Below are 25,637 nucleotides of genomic sequence, written 5' to 3'. Positions count from 1 at the left end.
AAATTACCCATCAGACTATCTGTGTGTGTCTCTGTGGAGAGGGGTGTCCGTTTCTCTTCTTTGAGGTTGTTTATTCCCGCTGTCTTGTCTGCAGTGGCTGCAGGGTGGCAGGGAGCCAAGGGGTCCAGAGAGAAATTCATCTCTAGGTGTTAGAGGCTGGGAGGCACCACAGGGGTGTGTGTGGGGGGGGTGAGGGGGTGGTCTCCGTGGTGGTGTCAATGGGGGCTTTGTTCCCAGGTTCATCCCTGAGCAGGATCCCAAACCGAGGTGCACCGAGGTGACCAAACCAGCCGTGGACCATGTCTGGACCCCACTCTTGACTGGCAGACACTGTCAAGTTCATAGGAATTCCACATACATGTAATGGGTGGGGAGGGGGCCAAATCCTGAAATAATTAGGTTGTAAATAAGGAAAAGAGGCAGTAAAAGAGGCTGACCAGTAAGTGTAAAGACGTGAAGGGAAAAGGCCATGCTAATTCCCACCCAGGGAGAAGTGGGAGGTGTGAAGGGGGATGGGGCTTGAGGGGGGAAGCTGGACCAGGGATGCGGAGTGCGCAGAGTCTGATCCAGGACAGAGGCGGGGGAGGGGGACGGGAAAGAGGGGAGAAAGGAGGGAGACTGGGGTGGGGGGGGACCGAAAGTGGCAAGGTAAGAGGGGCGAGGAGAGAGTGGGAGGGGGAGGCTACGTCCTGTCTGTTTGCGATTAGCACCGAAGCCGGTGCCGAATGAGTAAGCAGAAACTTCCAGGCGTCCCCGCAGCCCCCCTCCGAGGCCAAGCAGAAATCAGACGCTCCGGTGATTAACCGTGGAGAGCTCAGGACACGACCACAAGCGCCGCGCAGGCTTGAAATTAGCTGCCTCCCCCGGCCCTCTTGCCAAGATGGGAGCGAGGGCCGGGCCGTGAGGGGTGGGGGCCCCGCCTGCTGGGGGCCAGCATGGAACTCTCCCCGGCGGAGCTCAGAGCGACACCGACGGGCGATCGGCCGCGGCCAGAGCCTCAGGCGGCATCCGGGGGGGACCCGGCCGGCCGGGGGGCCCCAGGCGGGCTTCCTGGAACCCCGCTCCGCGGCCGCCTGCACCCTGACCCGGCCCGATAAGAGCCCGGTCGCGCTATCGGAGCCCGGGGAGCGCCGGCCCCGCGAGGGAGGCCGGGCCGGGGGTCCTCCGAGGCCATGTTCTGAGCGCACAGCCTCGTCTCCTGAGCCCCGCGCCAGTGGGAGCCGCCGCTCGCTCGTCTCAGCGATAAAGAAAGTCGAGCTGCCTCCCGGGGGGACGGGGCGACTCCGGCAGAGAATGTTCGGACCTGCCGGGTGGTGAGTGTGGACCAGACTCTGGGGTGGGAGGGCGGCGTGTCCAGCTCATCCCACCTGGAGCTCCGCGAGCCCTGAGGCTGAGATGGGATCGCTGTGTGGCCTTGGGCAAGTTCTTTCCCCCACTCCGGGCCTCCCTTTGTCCATCCCTAAAATGAGTGGTTGAAGGAGGTCGTCTTTAAGGGGGTCTTACTGTGACTACTATTTTTTCCTTCTTGTTTTTGACTGTGCGGCAGCCTTGCAGGATCTTAGTTCCCCAACCAGAGACTGAACCCTGGGCCCTTTCAGTGGAAGTACAGAGTCCTAACCACTGGATGCCAGGGAATTCCCTATGACTACTATGTTTCGTAGGTCTGCCGCGCTAGGCGTTGTGCCAGGCATTGATGAAGCTTCAGCCCGGAGAATCCCCTCCAGCCCCAGGGCAAGATAGAGATTCTTATTACTGTTATCCTCATCGTACACTGACAAAGGAAGGCTCAGAGAAATGAAGTGACTTGCCCGAGGTCACACAGCTGGTTGGCAGCAGAGATGGGAATCAGATCTCGATCTTTCTGACTTGCCTCTTGCTAAGCTCTGTACCTCCAGGAGTAGCTGGGACTTATGTCCTCTGTGTTCTCTGAGTCTGTGATGATCCCAGAGAGCAGAAGTGAAGGAGAGGAAGTGTGTGTAAGGAGGCAGGCAGAGGGACTGGACAGGAGAAGCCATAGGCCGACCAGCCTTTGACTCTTCCGAGGGTCTGTCAGCCCGGGGATGGGCAGGGACTCCTGGCTTGAGTGCAGAGGGCCTGATGCCCCTTGCGGTATTTGCTGCCCTGTTACAGGAGGCTCCCGGGGCCGTGAGAGAAGAGGGTTAATGTCAGGCAGGGGTGGAGAGAGCGGGGGGTGGGGAGGGTGGCACATGTCTGTATGAGTTTGTGTTCCCATTTTATTTTGCCTTTTTAAAAATCTGTTTCGAATCATTCTGGGCTCCCACTGCTCCTCTGGACCAAACAGAATTGTGAAACACATACAGTGCTTTCCACATGCCTCCCTTGGGGGAATCACGCATTCACATCATCAGAGGCTATTTGCATATGCATCCCAGCAGCTGTGATGGCAGCAGCCAAGAGATAAGATGCAGATAAAGCCAGCGAGTGTCTCTCTGGCACCGACAAGGAGGAAGCACGTTACATCGACGAGGGCTGGGAAATCCATGGCCAGGCCGTGGCAGGTGGGAAGTCCCTCGGGTGTCTGGCATCTGGGCAGAGCTGGAAGTCCCAGCACCCAGATGTGGCCTCCTCTTTCTTCTTCTCTTGGAAAATTCCATCCCACGGCAGCTCTGTACTCCTTTTCTTCCTGGGTCTGGCCCAAGCCCTCTGCCCTGGGCTTGACTGGAGACCCGACTGGCGCTCCTTGCTCAAGAGTGACCAGCTTGTCCCAGGAGATTTCCCTCAGTCCTGGGCAAACCAGGATGGTTGGTCACCCTATGCAGTTCTGCCCTTGATTTTTTTTTTTTTTCCTTTGCAAGTTTGAGCTAGTGACTCGCTTTCTCCCATCTGTAAAACAAAAGGATTATTTTAGGAAATCTTTACAATCTCTTTGCAACTCTAAAATGCTGTGACTCTGGCTGGAGAGAGTCAGAACACTCAAGTTCTAAATGTGGGTGAGACATAAGCATAAAGAGGAGGAAAACCTCCCCGTGAATCCCCCAGCGCATCAGGGAATGTGCTAGAGGAGGCTGGAATTCAGACGAGCTTGAAGAAGTGACTGCTGGCCAGCAGCGCCCAGTGACTGCTGTCAGTGAGAACAGTCCTGGGTATCCACATGCTTCAGAAAGGTGTGCGTTCAGTTGCTCAATCGTGTCTGACTTTTTGCAACCCCGTGGAGTGTAGCCCGCCAGGCTCCTCTGTCCATGGGACTCTCAAGGCAAGTGGGTTGCCATTTCCTGCCATTTCCAGGAGTCTGGGTATCTTTCAGACCCAGAGATCGAACCCTCAACTCTTGCGTCTCCTTCGCTGAGTGCCTGACCTGCTGTGGGTTCCTCCCCCACCTGGGACGTTCTCAGCTGTGTGGCCTTTGCACGCGGTGTGCTGGAGCCAGCTTGGCCCGACTCGTGAAAACCAGTTGTCAGATTTTTAGGAACTTGGTGAACTCATTGGTAAACAGAGCCATTATTACAAATTAAACTATGTAGATTTATAATTAAATAAATGATACTAAAAAGAGAGGTCGTAGGTACTCAAAACTCATCACTTTCCATTTTTTAAAAAGCTGCCTGGTTACTGATACTGGTGTTCCCGGGGATATTTGCATTCTGTGTGTCTGTCTGGGGGAAATACTCTAGTATGCTATTGCAAATCTCTTCCCAATTCCATTCTTTTTTTTTGCGACTTCAGGTTGGTAGCCTGAAGTTGGCCATGGGTGGGAGTAATGACACTAAGGGAAATGGCAAACAGTACAGCTCAGGGCTTGATTGATTGTTTTGTTAATTATCGAGGTCAACAGGCAAAATGACCTAGACAAAGGAAGGGAAGGAGAAAAGGTTGGTGCAGATTGAACACAGAAGTGTGTTCTCTCTCTGCTTGGTACAGTGGGGATAGCACCAAAACCCGAGGAAGTTGCTCACTTTGTTGACAAGCCAGGAAAGCGCCAACCTGCTCTCTGCTGTATCCTTTTTCCTCACTCCTTAGTGTGAAAGCAGATATCAGCCAACGTTCTGGAAGGCACTACAGTCGCTCATCAATTATAACCATAGGCTGACAGTAGATACAGGAGTTGAGGGGCAAAAATCTATAACAACGCCCTGTGTGAGTCACTTTAGTATATGAAATTTACGGAAAAGGGGTCATCGTGCATGTTATGTTTAGCTGTGAGTTGTGTGTTACACAGCCTTTGTGTCAATACAATCTATAGCAAACCTGAGTATATATGTGTTCGAGTGTCTAAATGCATAATTTGTACACACGTGTGCATGTGCTTACACACACATACACTTTCCCCCGGAAAACTGGTTGTTAAAACCTTTACCCACACACCGCTGGCCCTGCCACATCTCTGCTTGTGCCCAGGGTCTTCGAAATCTTATCGACCATCCTGAGAGATCGTGCTCAGCTCTCACCCAGAGGGATTCAAACTCCAGGCAGCGGGCCTTGGATACAATTCCTCAGCTTCTTCCTCTGGCCTCAAGCAAACCAACAGCCAAACTCCTCTCTCCTGTCCTAAGTGCTGGACTGGATGCAGCGACTGGGAGGCGCAGAGGGTGTCGTTGGCACCAGCTGCCTCCAGGGTCCCAGCTCAGGCAGCAGGAAGGCCCCGCTCCCCGCGTCCTTGGTTCCCTCATTCATGCCCCCCTACATCTGCGGGGTGTTTCCAGGTCGCCTGGGGGGCAGCTCCTTGTAAATCCCATCCCATTTCAGGTCTCACTCCTTCCATCCTTGTTAATGCACAACACACGATTCTCTAATCAAAACGGCGTCTTGGATCGCGGAGGAGGAACAGCTAAGCCAAACCTGTAGGGAAGTTCAGACCACCTTCTATTTTTAGAAAGCCTCGGAGCCAGGTGGGCTCTTTCCAGTCTCCCAGGCCGGCAAGCACGAAAGGAAAATATTTTTCATTCCCCTGCTCCGCCTTCTTAGGGTCCCAGCCAAGGAGGAGGCCCAGGTGGGGACACTGGCCGCCTCAGAGAAGCGAGGCTTGGATGGCAGGAAGTGAGCCCTGCCCGCAGCAATTTTAAAAAGAACTAAAACCAGTTTTTTTAAATTTTTTTAAATTTTGCATGTAGGAACAGCAATCCTGAGTTTAAATCGCAGTGGGTTCCACTCCAGGCAACCTTTTCCAGACCGGTCATTCACTCACATGCGTGTGTGTGTGTGTTAATCGCTCGGTCGTGTGCAACTCTTTGTGACCCCTCATGGATTGTAGCCCCCAGGCTCCTCTGTCCATGGGGATTCTCCAGGCAAGAATACTGGAGTGGGTTTGCCATTTCCTCCTCCCAGGGACCTTCCTGACGCACGGATTGACCTGCATTGCAGGTGGATTCTTTATCACTGCACCTCCTGGGAAGCCTATATTCACTCACATATGTAATTTTAATTTTCAAAGATGAGATCATTCTTACATTTTATTCTGCATTCTTTTTTCACCTGACGATACGCCTTGGGTGTTTTTCCCTGTTAGCACAGGAAGACCTGAAGCTTTCGATGCCTGCCCCCAGGAGGACTGTGAGAGGGGAGCTATGGTGACAACCATATCTCTGTTTTCACATCAGGTCTCAGACTTCCTATTAAAAATTATATATTTTTATTATTAATCTGGTTGTGCTGGGTCTTAGCTGCAGCCCACAGCTTGCCTGATCTTCAGTCTTTGTTGGGGCATGCATAACTCTTTTTAAAATTAGTTAATTTGGCTTTGTTGGGTCTTAGTTGCTTTCGTTGTGGCTTGTGGGCGCTGCATGTGGGATCTTAGTTCCCCAAGCAGTGATCGAACCTGTGTCCCCTGCCCTGCAAGGTGGATTCTTAACCACTGGACCACCAGCGAAGTCCCATGTCTCGAACTTTCTTGACCGCCGAACACACAGATAGAGCACAGCCGCTTCCATTTCTCAGTTAAAGTCCGGGGGGTGGGGGGCGCTCCGCAGAAAGAGAGAGGCAGTGGAACTTCCCCCACCAAAGCCGAAGTGTCCCGAGGAAAGGTGAGCCTGCTCTCCGCCAACCCAACCCCTCAGCGAGCGAGAAACGACCACACACGATAGAAATCCCGTCTAAGCAGTTCCACTTTATTGCCACAAACTCTTGGTTTATATAGGCAAGCAAGGGGGTTTTGCGACGGACTTCTATAGTTGCACCAATCACGTTAAAGGTCAAATTGTAATATGCCATCGTTGCACCAATCATGTTAAAGGTCAAATCTTAATATGCCATAGTTGCACCAATCACATTAAAGATCAAATCAATATGCCATAGTTGCACCAATCACGTTAAAGGTCAAGTCGTCATGCGCTTCATTGTAACAGCAGTCTATGGTGACCATGCGCTGTCCACGTGCACGGAATTGAGCCAATCAAAAGTTTTAACAAACAACTTAGGCCGCGCCCTCATCTCTTCCGCCAGGCGCCATCTTAGCTCTAAACTGCAAAGCTAGCCCTTCTTTTTCAAGGTTTCCCATTTAGGGCCCCACATTAAAGGACACTCTGTTGGCCCCACCGTCCGCCTGTGTCTGGAAGCTGACCGCTCCCCTCTGCCCCCGCGGCCACCGTCTCTTTCCTCTCTGCTGTGGTCGCCTCCTCCCTGATGTCTCTGTCTCTCCGCTTGCCTCTCCGACGGTCTGTTCTGCACCTGCAGCCAGCGGGGTCTTGTTCAAAGGAGATCGGATCCCGCCCCTCCTCTGCTCAGGGCACCTCCTCCCCGCCAGCCTGGCTCCCCCTCACCTGGCGTAGAAGGCTGAGTCCTAACCAGGGCTACCAGGCCCCAGAGAATCTGGACCTCATCTCCCCTGCCCGCCCCGTCAACGAACTCGCTGCCGAGTACGGTGCTGAGCACAGTGTGGCCTCAGGACCTTTGGCCTCACCGCCCCCTCTGCCTGGAACACTCATTCTCCAGATTGCCACATGGCTCCCTCCGTACCTCTTGCCATCATCTAACACACGATACATTATTTTTCTTTTTCAAGATATCTTCTGCTTGAGGGGCCTCCCTGGTGGCTCCGCCGTAAAGAATCCACCTGCCAGTGCAGGAGACACAGGTTTGCTCCCTGATCTGGGAAGATCCCAAGTGCCGCAGAGCAACTAAGCCCGTGCGCCACGATTCCTGAGCCTGTGCTCTCGAGCAGGGCAGCCTCGGCTACCAAAGCTCGGCAACAAGAGAAGCCGCAGCAAGGAGAAGGCCGCGTGCCACAACTAGAGGGTAACCCGCGCTCACTGCAATTGGAGAAAGCCAGAGCGCAGCAACAAAGACCCAGCACCGCCAAACAGACACAATTATTTTTTTAAATAAAAATGTGAGTTTCCTGAGGGCAGGACTCTCTCTCTCTGTTTTTTCCCTGTTTTGTTCAGTGCTGTTTCTGTCCCATAGCAGGCACTCAGTTAAGACTTATGGAAATATTTGCTTGCTTCTGCGTTGACTGGCAGAGTCTTTACCACTGAGCCCCCAGGGAAGGCCTCAGGCCTCCAGATGTGGGTTCAAATGCTGGATCCCTTGTCAACGTGCTGTGTGACTGTGGGCAAATTATTCCACCTCTCTGCACCTCTAGAATGCAAGAGCGCTCTCTCCCAGAAGTCGTGTGAAGCGTTCCATGGTTCTTCTCCTGCCATTATTGTTTCCTGTCGGGTCGTATGCGCATTCCTGCAGCATCCCTGGAATCCTTTTATTGGCGTAAGGAACCGACAAGGCTCATCCTTGGAGCTGAGTGGGAATCAATTCCACCCAAACCAGTGTTGGCAAATCCGAACATGAGGTGGCCCCCCAAATGAAAATCGCTCAGTTGTGTCCTGCTCTTTGCGACCCCATGGACTGTACAGTCCGTGGAATTCTCCAGGCCAGAATACTGGAGTGGGTAGCCTTTCCCTTCTCCAGGGGATCTTCCCAACCCAGGGATCGAACCCAGGTCTCCCGCATTGCGGGCGGATTCTTTACCAGCTGAGCCACCAGGGAAGCCCTGAGGTGCCCCGAAGCCAGTGGCAAATCTTGGGTGGAGTGAGCAGGGGCTGGGCCACAGGAGGGGAGATGTCCACTCCAGGCTGGGCTGGTTTGGCCGTTGACCTTGGTGACCATCTTATGGCCAGAGAGACTGTCTGGGACGAGTGGTGACCAGCACTGGTCTCTGGCCTCATCCACGTGAGGCTGACGGCTGTGCTCGGGCCGTTGCACACACACGTCTGGAATACCTATTCCGAAGGGTAATTCCCAGGGAGAAAGCGTGTTTATACTTTTCTTGGGGGGAAAATTCCATTTCTGTTGCCAATCAGTTCCGCTTGAGAACAGCTTTTCTCAACACCAGCATGTTGGCCGCCCAGGCTCGTGTTCTGTGGATGAGCTCAAAGTGGGGGGAAGAAAGTGACTTTTCTTTCCTTCTTGCACCCCCCAACCGTGATACCCAGCTGCTAGTGTTGAAAGGGGTCCTGTAGCTCACTTAGGTTTTTTTGTCATGCTAACTCCAGGAAAGGCTATAAAAACCATCAGTGGGCCCTACTGGCCATAACTGGCTGGAGGGGAAGTTAGCAACCCCAGTGGCTGAGTTATCAGAAGCTGGTTGAGACGAGGATGCTTCAGTCAAGCCTCTTCTCCTTCCACCTGGGCCCCGGCAAGGCGGGGGCTGCTGAAGGGAGTTTGTTTGTCTGTTTTTCTTCCCAGCTCCCAAGAGCTGCAGGGTCTCTTGGCAAGATGGAGCAGCTGGGAGGCCGTGTTGTGGGCTGGTCCCCTGAGGGCCTTCGACGCCCACTGCCCACACCAGAGCCCAGCTCTGCTGTAGCCACAAGCCGTGGACTTGAGGTCCTGTGGCCTCAGTTTTCCCATTTTTAAAGTGATGGTCGTGGTCCTTCCTCCTGAGATTGCTGTCAGGACCACACGAGTAGCTCCACTCGGAGGAGCCCCTGACTGCACATAAAGCCCTTCCTAAACGTCAGCTTTAAAGTTTAAAATGTATTTAGCTGTGGCTGCACTGGGTCTTTGCTGTGGCACACAGGGCTCTCTGTTGCTGTCCACGGGCTTTCTCGAGTTGCTCTCTAGCTGCCGTGCGTGGACTTCCTGTGGTGGGGGCTTCTCTATTTTCGGAGCTTGAGGTCTAGGGAGTGAGGGCTTCGTGGGTGCTGTGCACAGGTTCAGCTGCCCCAAGGCACGTGGGATCTTAGTTCCTGGGCTGGGGATCAATCCAGCGGCCCCTGTGTTGGCAGGTGGATGCTTACCCACTGGGGAAGTCCCTAAACATCAGTTTTTATTACTGACTCGGGACCCTCCCATTCTTACTCCACTGACACTCGAGGCGTGTGTGGTTGTCCATTGTATCTTAACCCAGCCCCCTGTTGATAGACTGGTGATCGGTTCCAGTCTTTTGTGATTTCAAACACGCAGCATTGAATCACCTGTAGCTTTGTGTACCTACTTCTCCCCTAAAGTATGTGAACCCCACAATAACCTTGTCTCTGGACTTTCCTTCCCAGGGCCTGTAGAATGAGGAGAGGCGTGTGGACGAAGGGTCAGCCCCGGCCTGGCATGCAGACAGGCCTGTGGGACAGGGCAGGGTCGGGCCCTCTTGAGCCATCCAGCCTCCATGATCCTGGCCAATGCCCAAGGTGGCCTGGAGAGAAGAAATCTGTGCCATGCAGGCTCTGCCCATCTTTTGCGATCCTCTTCCTCCAGGAAGCCCGCTGGGATCTATGTTCTGACACTCATGACTGTCTCTGGATGGATTTAGTACCATGGTGTTCTGCTCCCTTTTGAGGAGGGCAAGGTCTTAAGATGAGGAGTCAGGAAGGCCTGACTTCTTAGCCCTCCACCCACGTAACTCCTGGGGCCTCCGTGTCCTCTTCTGTGTGAACCAGATAATAACAATAATGATAGCAACTCCTCAGAAAGGTCTTGGGAAGTCTCAGCAACATAACATTGGTGGAATGTTTGACCCTGCGTTGGTCCCGAGAAACACAAGCTTGGGCTAGGAATGTCGCCTGCGGGAGGGTCCAACTGCCTGCCCACTGGGCTGTGGGCACTTGCAGCCAGTGGTGTCCAGTCTGGAACCGAATATAAACGGAGTCCAACCTAGCGATGTGGCCTTGGGTGAGTCGTTCTCTTTCTGGACTGAGTTTTCTCTCGAAAATGGGGGTCCCGATGATACCTATCTAGCAGGTTTGTTTGGGGAATTCAGTGAGGCCAAAGCAAATAATGCTTTGGACCTGTCAGATGCTCAATAAACGCTGGCTATTGCTGGTATCATGACTGTTGCGTTACTAATTGTAAAACATCCTCCCAGAACCTGGCACAGCGTTGTACATGCCCTGGGTACTCTGCGAATCAAACGCACTGAATGTCAGGGCCGAGTCCGCTGGTTATAAGGTAGGGTCTGTGGGAGGCCCTGATGGAAGGCTCCATTTCTCCTGTGGTTGATTCCCTTAGAGAGAAGATGACCTGACCTGCGGTTCATGCCGTCTGCCGGCGCCTAGCTCTGCGGAATGCTGGAGCAGGCGTCAGCATCCCCATTTTACAGACAAGGAAAAGGGGCTCAGAGACGGCAGAGCCTCTCGCCGTGTTCCACAGCCAGCTCCCAGCGCAGCAGGGGCCGACCCACTTCTGACCCTCAGCAGTGGTCCTTACCCCGCCTCACACAGGAAATGGACCGCGGGGGCGAGATACAGAGTCCCTCGTTGAGCAGGGCCCTTGCACATTTCTGTCATTTTTGCATCTGGGGACACGGGGTGAAGAAACTCAGATGAACTGTTCTGATTTCCTGGTGGACAAATACTCCTGACCCGGGGTGAGGGATGTTTGCTGCTGGACTGGGTCGGTGAGAAGCGTGGTTTTTGTCTGGGTTTTTCCCTTCTCCCCTGCACCCGACTGCCGAAGATCCAGAGAGGGCGAATGTGCTGAAGACCTCAGGAGCTGTTCCAGGGTATCTGAAGGGTGGCAGGCCCCTGAACTGTGGATGCTGAAAGCCCTGGTCCCTCCCGGCCTGCTGTGGGACCTGCCTTGAATGAGAGCCCAGGAAGGAGCAGGGGGTCACTGCCCTCCCCAGCCTGCATCCGTGTGCCCTCTCCTCTCGTAAGGACACCAGCCATGGGGTTCAGGGCCCCCCTAATCCAGTGTGACCTCAGTGGAACTAATTACATCTGTGATACACCATTTCTAAATAAGGTTATGTCCTGTGTCTCTGTGTAGACACAAATTTTGGGGGGACACCGTCCAACTCACGACAGCAGCTAATAGTCACCATTGTTATCACTTCCTCCATCGCCTACTGAAGCAGCACACACAAGTGCAGGTGCTTCTCTGAGCGCCTTTTTTTTTTCATTTTTAAAAAAGCTTTTTATTTTGTAATGGAGTGTAGCCAATTAGGGCTTCTCAGGGGGCACCCGTGGTAAAGAATCCGCCTGCCAGTGCAGGAGACATAAGAGACACGGGTTTGATCCCTGGGTTGGGAAGATTCCCCTGGAGGAGGACGTGGCCATCCACTCCAGTATTCTTGCCTGGAGAATCCCATGGACAGAGGAGCCTGGTGGGCTACAGTCCATAGGATTGCACAGTTGGACACGACTGAAGTGACTTGGAACGCGTGAAGATTAACAATGCTGTGATAGTTTCAGGTGGACAGCAAAGGGCCTCAGTCATACATGTACATGTATCCATTCTTCCCCTGAACCCCCCTCCCATCCAGGCCGCCACGTGACACGGAGCAGAGTTCCCTGTGCTATATGTGGGTCCTTGCTGGTGACCCATTTTAAATACAGCAGTGTGTCCATGTCCATCCCAAACTCCCTAACCATCCCTTCCCCCTGAGCTGCATGCATTCCTTCTCTCTTCCTCTGGCCCCCTCCGAAGCTGTGCAAAGTGGTTTCACGGTTATCTATGAGACTCAGAGGGGTGGACTGACTTGCCCCAGGTCACACAGCTGGTAAACAGCAGACCTGGCTTTTGGACCCTTTTCTCTCTGACTGCAAAGCTGACAAGGTTTCGAGCCCCTCCAATCCCACCCCGAGAGCTTGGGGCTGCTGTAATTTTCCTCCCAGGATCCCGCTGTCTGAGACAGGCTCGCTCCTGGCCCACACGTCTCTCCAGAAACATCTCCCCCAGAGAGGCTATGAAAGGGCTGGGGGTAGGATTCTTTATTCGGGAAACATGAGGTTGTGCTCTGCCGTGGGTCGCTGGTGGCCGGGTCTCCTGTGGGCAGGAAGCTGGCGTGCCCCCCATGCGTGTGAGAGCGTGCCAGAGACACTCACGTCATCCTCACATCTGGGAACGTTTTCGGAGTCTTGACTGGGGGCTACAAATTGCAGAGGGGTCCTTTAAGGTGTGATTTATTCATCATCAAGACCGTGCTATTAAATGCTCTTGCAGAGTCGATTCACTTTGCTGGGTCCACAGCCCTGACTTCTCAGGCCGGGCACAGCCACGGCCTGGCAGCAACAGTGGGGCTGGTTTTTTGATGTCAGCAGAGAGGGGAGAGTGGGGCCCGGGGGCCGGGATGGGCCCGACTGAGACAAATGAGTGCCAGCCAGATGGTGCCCTGCAGGCCAGCTTTCATCATGCTTGTCGAGGAAAGAACATGCTTTGGCCAATGGGAGGTGTGGGCAATTAGGAGTCGGGAAACAAAAATTGTCATTTCCAACAACTGGGGCTTTGGGGCCAGGAAATATTGGCTCTGTCAGCCCGGAGAAACTGAATGGATCGGACATCCCCAGGGAGATCGAGGTCCCCAAAGGTCCCAGCTGGCCTGCAGCACTCGGTGGGGGCGGTTGATGGGGCCGGCCCCAGCACCGAGAGCTCAGCAGGCTGTCTGGGTCCAGGTCCTGTCTCCTTCCGAACACCCTGGTCAGCCCTGCTGTTGGACAGGGATTATCGTAGAGCCTGCCCTGGGGGCTTGTGGGAAGCCCTGAGCTAACAGCATAGGTCGAGTTCTCAGTAACCCCAGCCAGTGTCCTCAGGACCCGGGCCCAGTGCGGGGCAGCCTGGAAACGGAGAGGAGCCGAGGCAGCGGACCTCTCGCCGTGGCTCCAGGGCCGGACTCCTAACCCGCCCGCCACAGCCAGGCAGGAGCTTCCTCCCTCAGGGCAACTCGGAGACGAGTGTCGAGGTGGTCTCATCTGGCCTGGGTGGTCCGTGTGCTCAGCATCCAAGAAGCCAGCCCTGTGGACACCAAGGATCTGAGTCACATTCCCAGCTTAGGGCCGATGGAAGGGCAGACGGTGGCCACGTGGTCCCAGAGGTCCTTCTCAGGTGGCTCCAACCCCCGAGGAGAGACGGGGAGGGACCCGTGTCTTTATGGGCAGCCAGCCTGGGGTGGGGGGTAGGCTGCACGGCGGGTCCAGCTCAGGGGTGGGGATCACACAGACCTGAAGTGGGGAGTGCTGGACATCAGAGTCATCAAGGCGCCCAGGTCCTGTGAGCTGCAAACGGGCTGCAAGTCTGTTCTCCGGACCTGGAGTCAGGTATCTGTCAGCATGTGAAGGCTGAGGCCTGACCCTTGCCCGACATCCCCATCCCCTCCAGGTCTGACTGCCCGGGGGTCATGGCCAGGCTGTGCCAGCCGGCTCCAGCTCTCCCATGAAGGCCAGTTTCTGGAGCTCTCAGATGCTATGGCTCTTGGCTTGTTTATCTCCATGGCTCCAAGCCCGGCCAGCTTTTGGGCAACAGGAGCCCCAAAGTCCGTGAAGAAGGGACCGTAGAACCCAGCATGGGGGTGGCCGGGGCGGGAGCGGGCACAGGATGCTGGGTGCCCCGGCTGCAGGCAGCTCTGAGCATGGTCTTTGGAGCCCAGGATGCCAGCAAAGTGAGGATGGAGGGGAGGCTTCTCCAGGGCGGGGGACCTTCCCTAGAGGCCACTGGGCCCTGACATTGTGACAGCTGCTCGGTGAGGGCCCTTCCTGGCTTCATTCTTACTCACGGATGTATTTAACTTCATTTTGGGGTTGCCCTGGGTCTTGATCGCTGTGCATGGGCTTTCTCTAGTTGTGGCAAGTGGGAGAGACTCCCTGTTACAATGCCTGCTGTGGTGGTTTGGTGGTTTCTCCCGTCGCAGGGCACAGGCCTTCGTGGGCCCTGGCTGTGGCCGCATGTGGGCCCTAGCGCACATGGCTCAGTAGTTGTGGCTTGTGGGCTTAGCTGCTCTATGCCGTGAGGAATCTTCCCGGACCAGGGGTCCAACCCATGTCCCCTGTAGATTCTTATCCACTGCACCAGCGGGGGAGTCCCATGGCTCCATTCCGATGGGCTTTATTTCCTGATTCTAATTCCTGATTTTTCATTTCACTGCTCCAGCCAGAGGTCCCATTCATTCATTTTCTTAGTCTTCGCAATGAACCCATAAAGCAGGGAGGTGCTATTATTAATATGCACGTTTTTAGATGGGGGACCACACGTAGAGCTTAAGTAACTAGTTCCTGGGCACAGAGCTAAGGAGGGGCTGTGTTAGTTGTGTGTAGCTCCATGACACATGACTCCAAAGTTTAGCGATTCAGTGATGCACGTTTATAATCTCAGCGCTTCTGTAGATTGGAGGTCCAGGCCTGGCTCAGACCCTGGCTCTGCTTCAGGGTCTCTCACAGGCAACAGTCAAGTGGTGAGAGGCTCCAGTCACCTCAGGGTCCGACGAGGGCAGGATCCTTTTCTATGTTCTCGTGCCAGTGTGGGCAGGGTGCAGTTCCTCCGCAGCTGTTGGTGGGAAGCCCTCGGTTTCCTGGCCCCTTGGCCCTCTCCAGCACAGCAGCTTGCTCTGTCAAAGTGGGCAAGCCAGGAAGGGTGTGTGTGTGTGTGTGTGTGTGTGTGTGTGTGTGTGTGTGTTTGAGTCAATGTCTTTTATAACCTAATCTTGGAGACAACATCCATCCCCATCACTTTTGTCATATTCCATTCATTAGAAGCAAGTCACTGGGCCAACTCATATTTAAGAGGATAGGGTGGGCGCCAGCAGGGGTGGGTCGTTGTGGGCCACTTTGGAAGCTGCCCAGCCTCAGAATGTTAACCCAGTTGGGTCTGACTCCAAAGCCTGCTCTCCCCACGCCCTGCCCTGCCAAAGAAAGCCGAGCAAAGAGTTCTTTCCTCCCCAGTCCTAGAGACTGGCCACCTGTCTGCTACCTGCCAGGTCAGAGTTGGGCCACCTGTTCACATACTCAGGGAGCATTTACTGAGCACCCACTATGTTTCAGGCCCTGCACAGGACAGCTGTGGTTCACACCCACGGGAATGTCCATCTCAGGGACTAACCTTGGGTAGCTAGCTGCACATCCCCTCACACTGTCACATGTGTGTGGCGAGAAAAATGTCCTGTGACTGATACGAGATTTCTCAGAAGCCCCGGTCGTAGGGCAACATGGGAAAGCGCTCAGTTTAGTCTAAGCTGGCAAGGGTAATCTGATGGAGGCCTGGAGGTAAGGCTCCCGCTCCCCCTGAGCCTCTCTCTAAGCACGTCTGAGTCTGTGCGTCAGGCAGGGAATGCTGCAGGCCAGGCTCCCCGCCGAGGGGAGGAGGTGGGCCTGTAGCCACGTCCGATGCCTGGATCACCGCTTGCCTCTCTGGCACTTGTGGCTGCAGCTGGCGGCTGGAAGAACTCACGCTCTGGGCCCGGAGCCCTGCCTGGCCGGCTTGTCTCCACCTTGGCTCACACCCTTCTCCATCACCCCTGCATTTGGCCCCCTGCCTCCGCTGTCCACCGCCAGCCTCTGCTGCAGTCACTCAGCCCCTGCCCCGAAAATGTGTCCCCCCCACCCCAGAAGGGATGTGTTGAGCCCCATCTTGATCATGGGGGGTGCCCCTTGTAGCCGCGGAGAGTGGACCAGGGGGCTTCTTTCTCTTCAACCTGCTGCATCTCTGGGTTCCCCAACCCTAAGTGGTGGGCAGTGGTTTCAAGGCAGCTAATTCCTTGAGCCTCCAGAAGATGAAGTTGCCTTTGGAGTTGACCCCGCATGTATGAAAACACCAATAAATAGAAGTAGCTGACACACAGGGTGCCTTTTATACACTGGGGTCTCTTCTAGGCACTTCACGCTTGAGCTCACTTAATACAGCAACTCTGTGAAGAAGTACTGTTAGTTCCATTTTACAGATGGGGAGACTGAGGCACAGAGGAGGGAAATGGCTTGCTTGTGGTCACAGAGCCAGTTAGTGGTGGAGCTGGGATGTGGACCCAGGTGCCCCCGAGTCCATGCTCTTCACCACTGGCATTCTCCATCTGTGTCCTCAGTGGGCTGAAGCAGAGGGGGGCAGTGGGGTCCTCACTTCCTCTGCACATGTTCCGTTGGGGGTAGTTGGCCAGCCCAGGGTCACGGCTGGAGGGAGGCCTTCTTACTTTCTTGGTAATTTGGGAATTGCTATGTTCATGGAGAGCTAAGGGCCTTTCAAAGAATGTTTTCTCACAGTGGAATCTTTTAAGAGGGTTTTAAGTCTCCTGTCTCATGGCAGAATCTATTTTGATTATCAGGAACTGAGGCTGGCCAGGGTCCTGCTCTTTCTGCCTTTGTAGGAATCTCCCTCTACCCGGGCAGGTCAAGGATTGAGTTCAGGAGGGGAGGGCTGTTCCCCACAAAGCAGAGAGGAAAGTGTGCAGTACTTTTCCAGTCTGTTACAGGAGTGGCCATACACTCCATCAGCCACCGTCGTGATAGCCGTGCTGAAGGCACGTGAATGCGGCTTAGGCTGCGGGGGCCAAGCGCCAGAGACCCGGCGGTCAGAGCCACCGTCTCAGCTTCAGTTCTGGGACCCAGCAGAGGCCCAGCTTCACTCTCCCCACCTGGGAACAAGGAGGTCAGCCTGTCACCTCGAAAAGGTGGAGCAGCTTTCCTGGGAGTGGCCTGGGATACTGAAACGAGGGTGACCGGGGAGAGCAGGTCGGGACCACCCAGGGCAGAAGGATACAGGAGTCTCGTGGGCATCCCAGACCCTCTCCTCCCTCAGTTGCCTCCATCCTCTGTCCTCCCTGCCCCCACCTAGGCCGATCTAAATGAGAAGGCCCCTGTGTCAACCACTGGGCAAGCGTTATAACCGAGAATTCTCAGAGACAGCCCTGCACAGACAATAGTGTCATCATCCCCATTTTACATGAAGGAAAACTGAGACTCAGCCAGCTTGAGCAACTCGCCTCGATGATGCTGCGAGAACGTGGCAGGCTGGGATTTGTCCCCCAGGGCTGTCTGACTCCACACTCTTCACTGTCCTCCCATGCCTGTGGGGCCATTCAGGTCCCTGGATGGGGGACAGAGTGGAGGAGAGAAGAATTTGCCCCAGGGGAAAAAAAAAAACTTCAAGTGCCAGACTCCAGAAATGCCCAGAGCTATGAGCTGTGTCGTGGCCCTGCCTTCCCCTCACTGTGAAGGAGCCGAGCTGCAGGAGCAGATGTCGGGAACTTCGAGCAGAAACCCAGTTCTGAAATGTTCTAGGATGAGGCGGGGAAGGGTCCTCTGGGGAAGGGGTGGAGGTTCCAGTCCATGTCACTGGAGGAGACGGGGTGGGGGGTGGGGGACGCTGATTTTGCTGGTTGATGGTTAATGTTCCCTCCCAAGGGTATGCATGATTTATGCCGGTGTTTTGAAACAAAATTCAACCAAGTTAGACTCAGTGCCCCCGGAAGCCAAGGAGATAGCCGTCCTGGAAACTGTTCAGGGTGGGGGAATAAAAGCATATGCCAGATAATTTGCCTCCTTTCTGACTCTACCCAAAGCAGAGGCCCCCCTCATCACTGAGACCCCTCGGGAGGTACCTTCTAGGCACCAACAGCTGAAGAAAGTGGTGTTCCGTGTCTGCATGCCTTTTGTCTTGGCTGGATCGAAGAGAAAAAACGAAAACAATCCCCTAGACATATTCGCTAAACCTGCTTTTGTCCCCACTCTGGGGCCTTCCTGGGAAAAATAACCTCTGCATTAGGACTCTGAGTTACATGTGATGAAACCCCAAGTCATACTGGCTCAAGCTGAAAAGAGTATGGGGATTTCTCTTGTGGTCCAGTGGCTAAGATTCTGTGCTCCCAAAGCAGGGGGCCTGGGTTCAATCCCTGGTCAGGGAACTAGATCCCACGTGCTGAAACTAAGAGCTTAACTAAATAAATAAATTTAAAAATAAATAAATCTGTTGATGAACATTTTTTTAAAAAAATAAGAGAATGTACTGGCTCACATTTAAGTCTAGAGTTGGGTACAGCTTCAGGTGTGGCTGGATCCAGTGGAGTGGCTGGAGGTGGAGGAGCTTAAGGTTGATTTTCAGTGGCCTAGACTAGAAGCAGTTTCTTTGGCTGAACCAATCGTGGCAGCTGTGAGAATGCGGTGGTCTGAATGGGTGTCAGTGGTGTGCCTAGAAAGTGGTGACGAAGTCACTGGTTGGGAGAAACCTTTGGTGCTGTTGGAAGAAAAGTCACGTTGTCAGAGAGATCTTCTTAAGTTCTGTGTGGTCAAATGAGATCTTAAGTCTCTGAGCCATTCCAAGCTCTTGAGGACCTTATAGAGCAGCTGGATTGGCATGGCAAGCATGTGCCATGTAAATACCCCTCTTCCCCTCCTTCAATTCATAGCAGGCATTGCTAATGGATCACAGCTCCCTTTCGAAGTGACTGCAGACTCCAACTCAGTACTGATCTGGAAGCACCCCGTATCCATCAGTTGGTGTTAGAACAGGGGCCGAAACAGCGTGCAATTTCTGTTCTAATCCGATGGAGTAAAGGCAACTGAAGCTCTGAGAGTTATGTGATTCGCCCAGGGTCACGCAGGAACTCTGAACCCGCCTGACTCTGGCTGGCTGCCTTTCCTGTGAGATCCTGCCTGATTTGAGCCTTGAGAGGAGGTCTGTCCCTCAGTGGAGATTTCCATTCCAGACAACTGCTCACGTGGCAAAGAAACAGACTTGAGGTCAGAGGAAAGCCAGAAAGCTCAGCTACTGGCCCAGCTCAGGCTGAGAACGTGCCCTGGGGCTGAGTGCGATTCGGCGGGCAGGGCAATTCACGCGGAGACCACCAGTCAAACCATTCGGGCACCCACAGAGCTCTCAACGGGCATTTGCGTGCCCTGCCTTAAATATAATAAAACCCGGGTCTCTGCCTCAAATATAATAAAACGTGCTCTACCTGACACACTCTCTTCACGGGAGATGACGCTGAATTTACTTCCTCCTGGGGACTGGGGTTAGAGTTGTCTTAGAGGGAAGGAGAAAGGGCTGGGAAGCCAGAAAGCAGAGACCGAGTCCTCACATAGCCTTTATGTCAGCCTTTATCCCAGCTCAGCCTCACCCAGTCTGAGGAAGAAAGCGCGTTCCGAACGACTAGCTGGTTATCTGGCCATAGGAAGGTACGGAAGGGGATCCTAACCTCAAGGAACCTACTGTCAAGTACGGGACATGAATTTACTAATAACTTTGGAGGACTGACATTGGGCTCACCATGTGCCTGTCACAAAGGCAAGAGATTTGCCTATATCGTCTTAGGGGACCTCCCTGGTGGCTCAGTGTTTAAGACTATGCCTTCCAATATCCGGGATGCAGGTTTAATCCCCGGCTAGGGAGCTAAGATTCCACAGGCCGTAAGGCCGAAAAACCTAAAAATACAGAGCAGAAGCAACATTGTAACAAATTCAGTAAAGACTTTTTAAATGGTCCCCATGAACAAAAACAAAATCTTAAAAAGGAAGTGTGGGGGCTTTGTTTGCATTGTGTGCTAAATCGCATCCGACTCTGCATCCCTATGGACTGTAGCCCGCCAGGCTCCTCTGTCCATGGGATTCTCCAGGCAAGGATACTGGAGTGGGTTGCGGCTCCCTCCTCCAGGGGGTCTTCCCAACGCAGGGACTGCCCCTGTGTCTCTTACATCTCCTGCGTCAGCAGCCAGGTGTGTTCTTTACCACTAGTGCCACCTGAGAAGCCCTTTGCCTGCATTGTGAATCCCTGGGATTCTGCAGGCAAGAATACTAGAGTGAGTTGCCAGTTGCTTCTCCAGGGGGATCTTCCTGACTCAGGGATCGAATCTGGGGCTCCCACATTGCAGGCAAATTCCTTCCCACCTGAGCCAGCAGGGAAGCCCTGCATTATCTAAATCAAATTCACACAACACTAAAGAGGAGGTGGAGTTTGCCCCTATGAACAGAGGCTGAACTGGAGGCTTAGAGAGAGGGAGCCACACTGCCCCTGGCCACCCGTGAGAGAGGGCAGAGCTGGGCTCCCAGTCGGACCTGCCCGACCCTGGTCCTGGCAGAGCGCCATGCCATGGGCTGGCAGACATGATGAAGAGGGGCAGAAGGGAACGTGTGAGCCCCTGGAGAGCCATTCAGCCCCTCACCCCCAGCAGCAGGTTGCAAGCTGCTGCTGGGCTCAGAGAAACCCATGGTCGTTCCCAGAAAGCACAGGGTGTGCCTTTGGGAGGAACATCTCTGGGGACGCTAACAATGTCATAACCGAGAGACACAATCAGTTTGAAAGTTTCTGGTCTAGAACAAGTCCCCCTCCCCGCCCATTGTACAGGTGAGAGAACGGAGGTTCAAGAAGGCAAACTGACTTCCCCCAAGTTGCACAGCGGCGAGCCGAGGGGCCAGGACCGTATCGGGGTCCCAGTTCAGCTGACTCCCTTGGAGACCCATGAGAAATGATAGGGACCAAACCGTGGCGGGCGGTGCTGGAGCATCCAAGAGGAGGGTGCTGGGGGTGCCCCGGACGGAGAGACACCCAAGAGTGCCGCGTGGGGCGGGCGTGATGACGGCAGCACCCGTGACGTCCACCGCCTGGGCTCAAACCCAGGCCCGGGACCTGGCGCCCGATTTCACAGATGTGGCCAATTATTTCGGCTTCTTGATTTCCTTCGGAAATTCACTTCTAATACGTTTTGGCTCTCCCCGTCCTCAGGGGGGCCCGGCCCTAATCAAGGCAGCCTGACTGATGACAAAAGCAGAGGCCCGCAGGTAGGCTGGAGACGCCCGCGCCTCCGGTGGGTCTGGCCGCCGCTGGAGAGTCGAGTTTGCGCCGGTCCTCTGCTCATGCGCACTCAGGCCCTCGGAGCCTCTGGAGGGGCTGCTGATGGCGGAAGCAGCCGGAAGGGAAGTGCGAGGGCAGATGTGGCTACCGCCAAAGGCCCGCGCTCAGCAGGGCCTCGCCGCAGCTTTTTGGGAAAAGACTCCAGTCCTGGAGCCCACGAGATGCAGGTTCGCGTCCCAGAACTACATGGACCGCTGATGAGACTGGGTTCACCCCCAGGAGTGCCCGCCGAGCGCTGGGGCGCGCCCCGCAGAGTGCCTGCGATCGTCCCGTGGTCCACGAGACTCCCTGTGGACAGCAGCTGTGCTGCGGGGGCCCTAGGGAAACGGAAGGCGTATTTCTGCCCCTTCTCTCCCAGGCCCCTGACCTGCCCTTTCCTGGCTTCACCCTTTGTCCAGGACCTCCAGAGCGACGCTGATAACAACAGTGCTGAGGCTGAGAAGGGGTCGCGCTGAGGACAGCGTGTTCCTGCAGCAAAGCCCCAACCTCCTGCTGCCTCCTCCAAGTGCTTCAGCACAGAGCAAGGGAGCTTGTCCTTTGGGACATGCAAGGACAGGGCTTTGAATCCTGACTCTCTCAAAGGGCTTCTCCCCACTTTGGCGTGGTGTGTTAGGGTTCAGGGGGTCATAAATCTGCTCTAACAATTCCAGGTAAAAGGAGGATGCCTTGGAAGGTTACAGAGATGTTCTTTTTGATTATACAAAACTAACAAACACACACCAAATCCTAGAAAACCCCGTAAAACCAATTTGAAGAAAGCTTTGTTGATTCAGGTAATGGAAATGTCCAGCGGTAGGGTGGGTTTCAGGTGAGGTCTGATCCAGCCACTCAGCACTATCATGGGGATTCAGACAGCCACAGCCCCTGTCCCTCTTCCATGGACATCCGTTTGCATGTGTTCCCAGAATGGCTGTTCCAGCTTCAAACGTGCATGACAAGGACCTAAAACAACCACAGTGTCCTTCTGCGTCTCTTCATTTATATTCCTGAGGGAGGGAATCAGATGTTTAGACTCATTCTCTCAGGTCAAGCACCAGAAGTTGTGTGTTTCTGGCCAGTGAGTGGATGGTCTCTCCTGGGTTCAGTCACGAGTGGCCAGACCACAAAGGTCACGTGCTTGCTCCCACTCAGTGGAGGCAGGATGTCTGAGAAGTGGTCACGGACCAGTCAGTCACCCTGATACCTTCCCAGAGAACTGGGGATCCACAGGCTGAGTGCCATGAGTCCCCAGGGACTCTGTAAGTCCTCCCTGGCCTGAGGACTATCTGAAGAGTCCTCATTTGTTCTAATTAATAATTTTAGGGAAATTTTAACATTGGTTCTGGTTACTTTTTTTTTTTTTTTTTGCATATAGCTATTTCTCTAGGCTCTGTTTCTGGTTCATTCAGGAGAAGAAAATCAGACATAGTTTAGGAGATGGTGTTGATCACTGTTCCTGAGAAGCTGATCAGTAACTGCGTGTGTCCACTGTGAACAAGCCCAGGGTTATCCTTAGGTGGCTTTTGACAGGCAGCCTGGCTGCCTCGTCAAACAAACTCTGCCTTATTTTCTTACTTTCATACCAGGAAAAAGGTTTGATCTTCAAAACAAAGCACCTACGTCATCAATTGGACTGGAAGAACTTGTTTGGTCAAATTTAGAAGCCACAAGAAGGTCAGAGAATAAATTTAGAACTGACCTCTGATCCCTGAGGACCAACAGCTCTGTCTGGCCCTGGCTGCCTGCTAACACACCTGCTACCTTGAGTTTGGTTGACTTTTCACCTCTGACTCTGCATCTATTCTTGCAGGATAACGAGGTCTTTAAGGGCATGACCTGGCGTCCAAAATGCCTGTCTCTACTACTGCACAGGCTCTGTTACTCTGGGAATGTGTTTCATCATCTGGGCCTTAGTTTCATCATATATATATTTTTTAACTCTTTATTGAATTTGTTACAATATGGCTTCTGTTTTATGTTTGTTTGTTTTTTTTTGTTTTGACCACAAGACACATGAGATCTCAGCTCCCCGACCTGGGATCAAACCCACATCCCCTGCATTGGAAGGTGAAGTCTTAATTACTGGACCACCAGGGAAAGCCCTCGTCATTTTTAAAGAAGAGGGGAGGTAATAATAGCATCTACCTCATGGGGTATGGGGCTTCCCTGGTAGCTCAGCTGGTAAAGAATCTGCCTGCAATGCAAGAGACCCCTGTTTGATTCTTGGGTCAGGAAGATCCCCTGGAGAAGGGATAGGCTACCCACCCCAGTATTCTTGGGCTTCCCTGGTGGCTCAGATGGTAAAGAATCTGCCTGCAATGCAGGAGACCCAGGTTTGATCCCTGGGTCAGGAAGATCCCCTGGAGGAGGGCATGGCAACCCACGCTAGTATTCTTGCCTGGAGAATCCCCGTGGACAGAGGTGGGCTACAGTTCATGGAGTTGCAGAGTCAGACACGACTGAGCAGCTCAGCATAGCACACTGGTTGTTATGAGAATTGATTAAGCCATTTCTGTGTGCTAAAATGTATATCACACTAAAGTTACCATTTTGATCATATTTAAGTGCACAGTTCTGTGGGATCACATACATTCACACCATCGTGCAGTCATCACGGCCGTTCATCTTCAGAATCGTTTCGTCTTCGCCCCCTGAAACCCTGCACCCATTAAACAATAGCTCCTCATCCCCTCTCCCCCAGTCCTTGGTAACCACCATTCTCACTTCTGTCTCTGTGAATCCGATTACTTTAGGAACCTCATGTAAGTGGAATCAAACCAGACTTGTCCTTTTTGGCTGGTTTATTTCACTCAGCACAATGTCTTCAGCGTTCACCCATCCTGTAGCCTGTGTCAGAATTTCTTACATTTTTAAAGCTGAAGAATATTCTGTTGTTTGAATAGGCAGCATTTTGTTTATCCATTTATCTGTCAATAGACACTGGAGTTGCTTCTACCTTTTGGGGATTGTGAATAAATGCTGCTGTGAACACAGGTGTATAAACATCTGATCAAGCCCCTGTTTCCACTTCTTACCCAGAGTGTGACTGAGATAATTTAAAGAGCCCTTAGCCCATGTTTGGTGTATAGTAAGCACTCAACATATTGTAGCTGATTTTTAAAAATCAGTATTAGAAAAATAGTTGGTAAAAATTTTAAAAATGCAAATGAAAGAATGAGATGACATTTTCCCCTGTCATCTTAGCAACAGTGAAAAAATAATGCAGTTGCAACATGGTGAGATGGATTCTCTCATAGACATCCGTGGGTAATCTTTCTGGAAATGACTTGCAATGCTAAATATGATGTATTGAGATTCTTGGAAGTGTTCATACCATTTGACTTAATAATTCCACTTCTGAGAACTCATCCTAAGGAACATCAATTGCACACCAATATTTGGAGAAGTCTGTTACAGCTATCTTTGTAATATTGTGGAGGCATCCTCTATTTCTATCCATTGAAGTGAAGTGAAGTCGCTCAGTCGTGTCCGACTCTTTGCAACCCCATAGACTGGAGAAGGAAATGGCAACCCACTCCAGTTATTCTTGCCTAGGAAATCCCATGAACAGAGGAGCCTGGCGGGCTACACTTCATAGGGGTTGCAAAGGAGTCAGACACGACTGAACAACAAGTCCTGTGATGGACTATTTTGTCATCAGTAAAAATGCTGATGAGAATAGTGAAATGGGAAACTGTATGTGCTTCAGCCTTTCATGCAAAAGAAGGTATAAATATTGACTATATTGATCCTATAAAAATATGTAACATTTATTGAGCGTTTACTCTGTGCCAGAAACTCTGCCAAGTTCTTTCTTACTTACTCCTCCCAACAACCCGAAGAGGTGGGTACTGTTATTACTCCATTTTACAGATGAGGAAGCAGAGGATCCAAGTGGAGACTTTCAGTGTCACACAGCCAGAAAGTGGCAGATCTGAGATTCTAACCCAGGCCCCTGAGCTCCAAAGAGTAGAAAAGGAATGGGAAGAACACAGTGCTCTAGAAAATAATCGTGCTCCTTGGAAGAGCAGGAGGGAGTTAATTTTATTTTCTTCCCTATGCTTGTCTGTATTTTTCTCTCCAAAGCCGGGGGTGGGGAGAGCGCATATCAGATAAACAGGAAAAGAAACAGGCAGTTGCCTGTTGCAAGCAGGCATCTTTGAAGATAAAACCTCCAGGTCTTGTGTCTCCTGCCACGAACTCAGTTTGTGTCCTTTTTTTTTTTTTTTCTGGTTAAAGTAGAGCAGAGTGTCCTGGCTGTGCATTCTGGCTGATTGCTTAATAATCATGGACACACACATGCACACACACGCACACACACACACACCAGAAGAGGAGACAAAACCCAGCAGTAGCCAAAACTCTGCTAGATCGATGCAGACTGTTACAGGCGCAGCTTCCAAAAAGCAGAGCTCAGTGAAATAAATATTTTTCCTGTGAGGAGAGGCTTAAATCGGTAATCTTAACAACCCCCCAATTCATTCCAGATCCTCTCCAAGTGGCTCGCGTCAATGCACCCATCTTGATGTACTTAGGATCACTTCGTAACTGCAGCGTGCCTGAATGGCTGGCTGGCTTCTCCAGCTCGGCAGGTTGCCAGGGGCGCTGGGCAGAGGGGCACGGAGGGCTTTGGCTCTGGGGAAGGCTCTCCAGATCTCCCCGCAACTTCTTGGGGTCCCCAACTTTCTTTTCCCGGTAAACCATCTCTATTTAATCTAAACGAGAGGCCTGAAAAT

The 25,637-nt window shown here is 53.0% G+C and overlaps 1 protein-coding gene across 3 annotated transcripts in view; it reads left to right on the top strand.

Moving 5' to 3' along the window:
* Window positions 1–720: 720 nt before the first annotated feature.
* RIPOR3 (RIPOR family member 3) overlaps window positions 721–25,637 on the top strand; it is a 74,230-nt gene continuing 49,313 nt past the window's right edge. For 2 of the 3 annotated variants that reach the window (XM_069548824.1, XM_069548820.1), the window contains exon 1: window positions 721–1,313. The gene's annotated coding sequence lies outside the window, so the exon portion shown is untranslated. The remainder of the gene's footprint in view (window positions 1,314–25,637) is intronic. The other variant, XM_069548823.1, reaches the window with a different exon arrangement.

This window comes from Ovis canadensis, chromosome 13 (genome assembly GCF_042477335.2).
Source record: "Ovis canadensis isolate MfBH-ARS-UI-01 breed Bighorn chromosome 13, ARS-UI_OviCan_v2, whole genome shotgun sequence".
Lineage (NCBI taxonomy): Eukaryota > Metazoa > Chordata > Mammalia > Artiodactyla > Bovidae > Ovis > Ovis canadensis.
The sequence above is the reverse complement of the archived record's forward strand: the minus strand, read 5'-3'. Positions and strand labels throughout refer to the sequence as shown.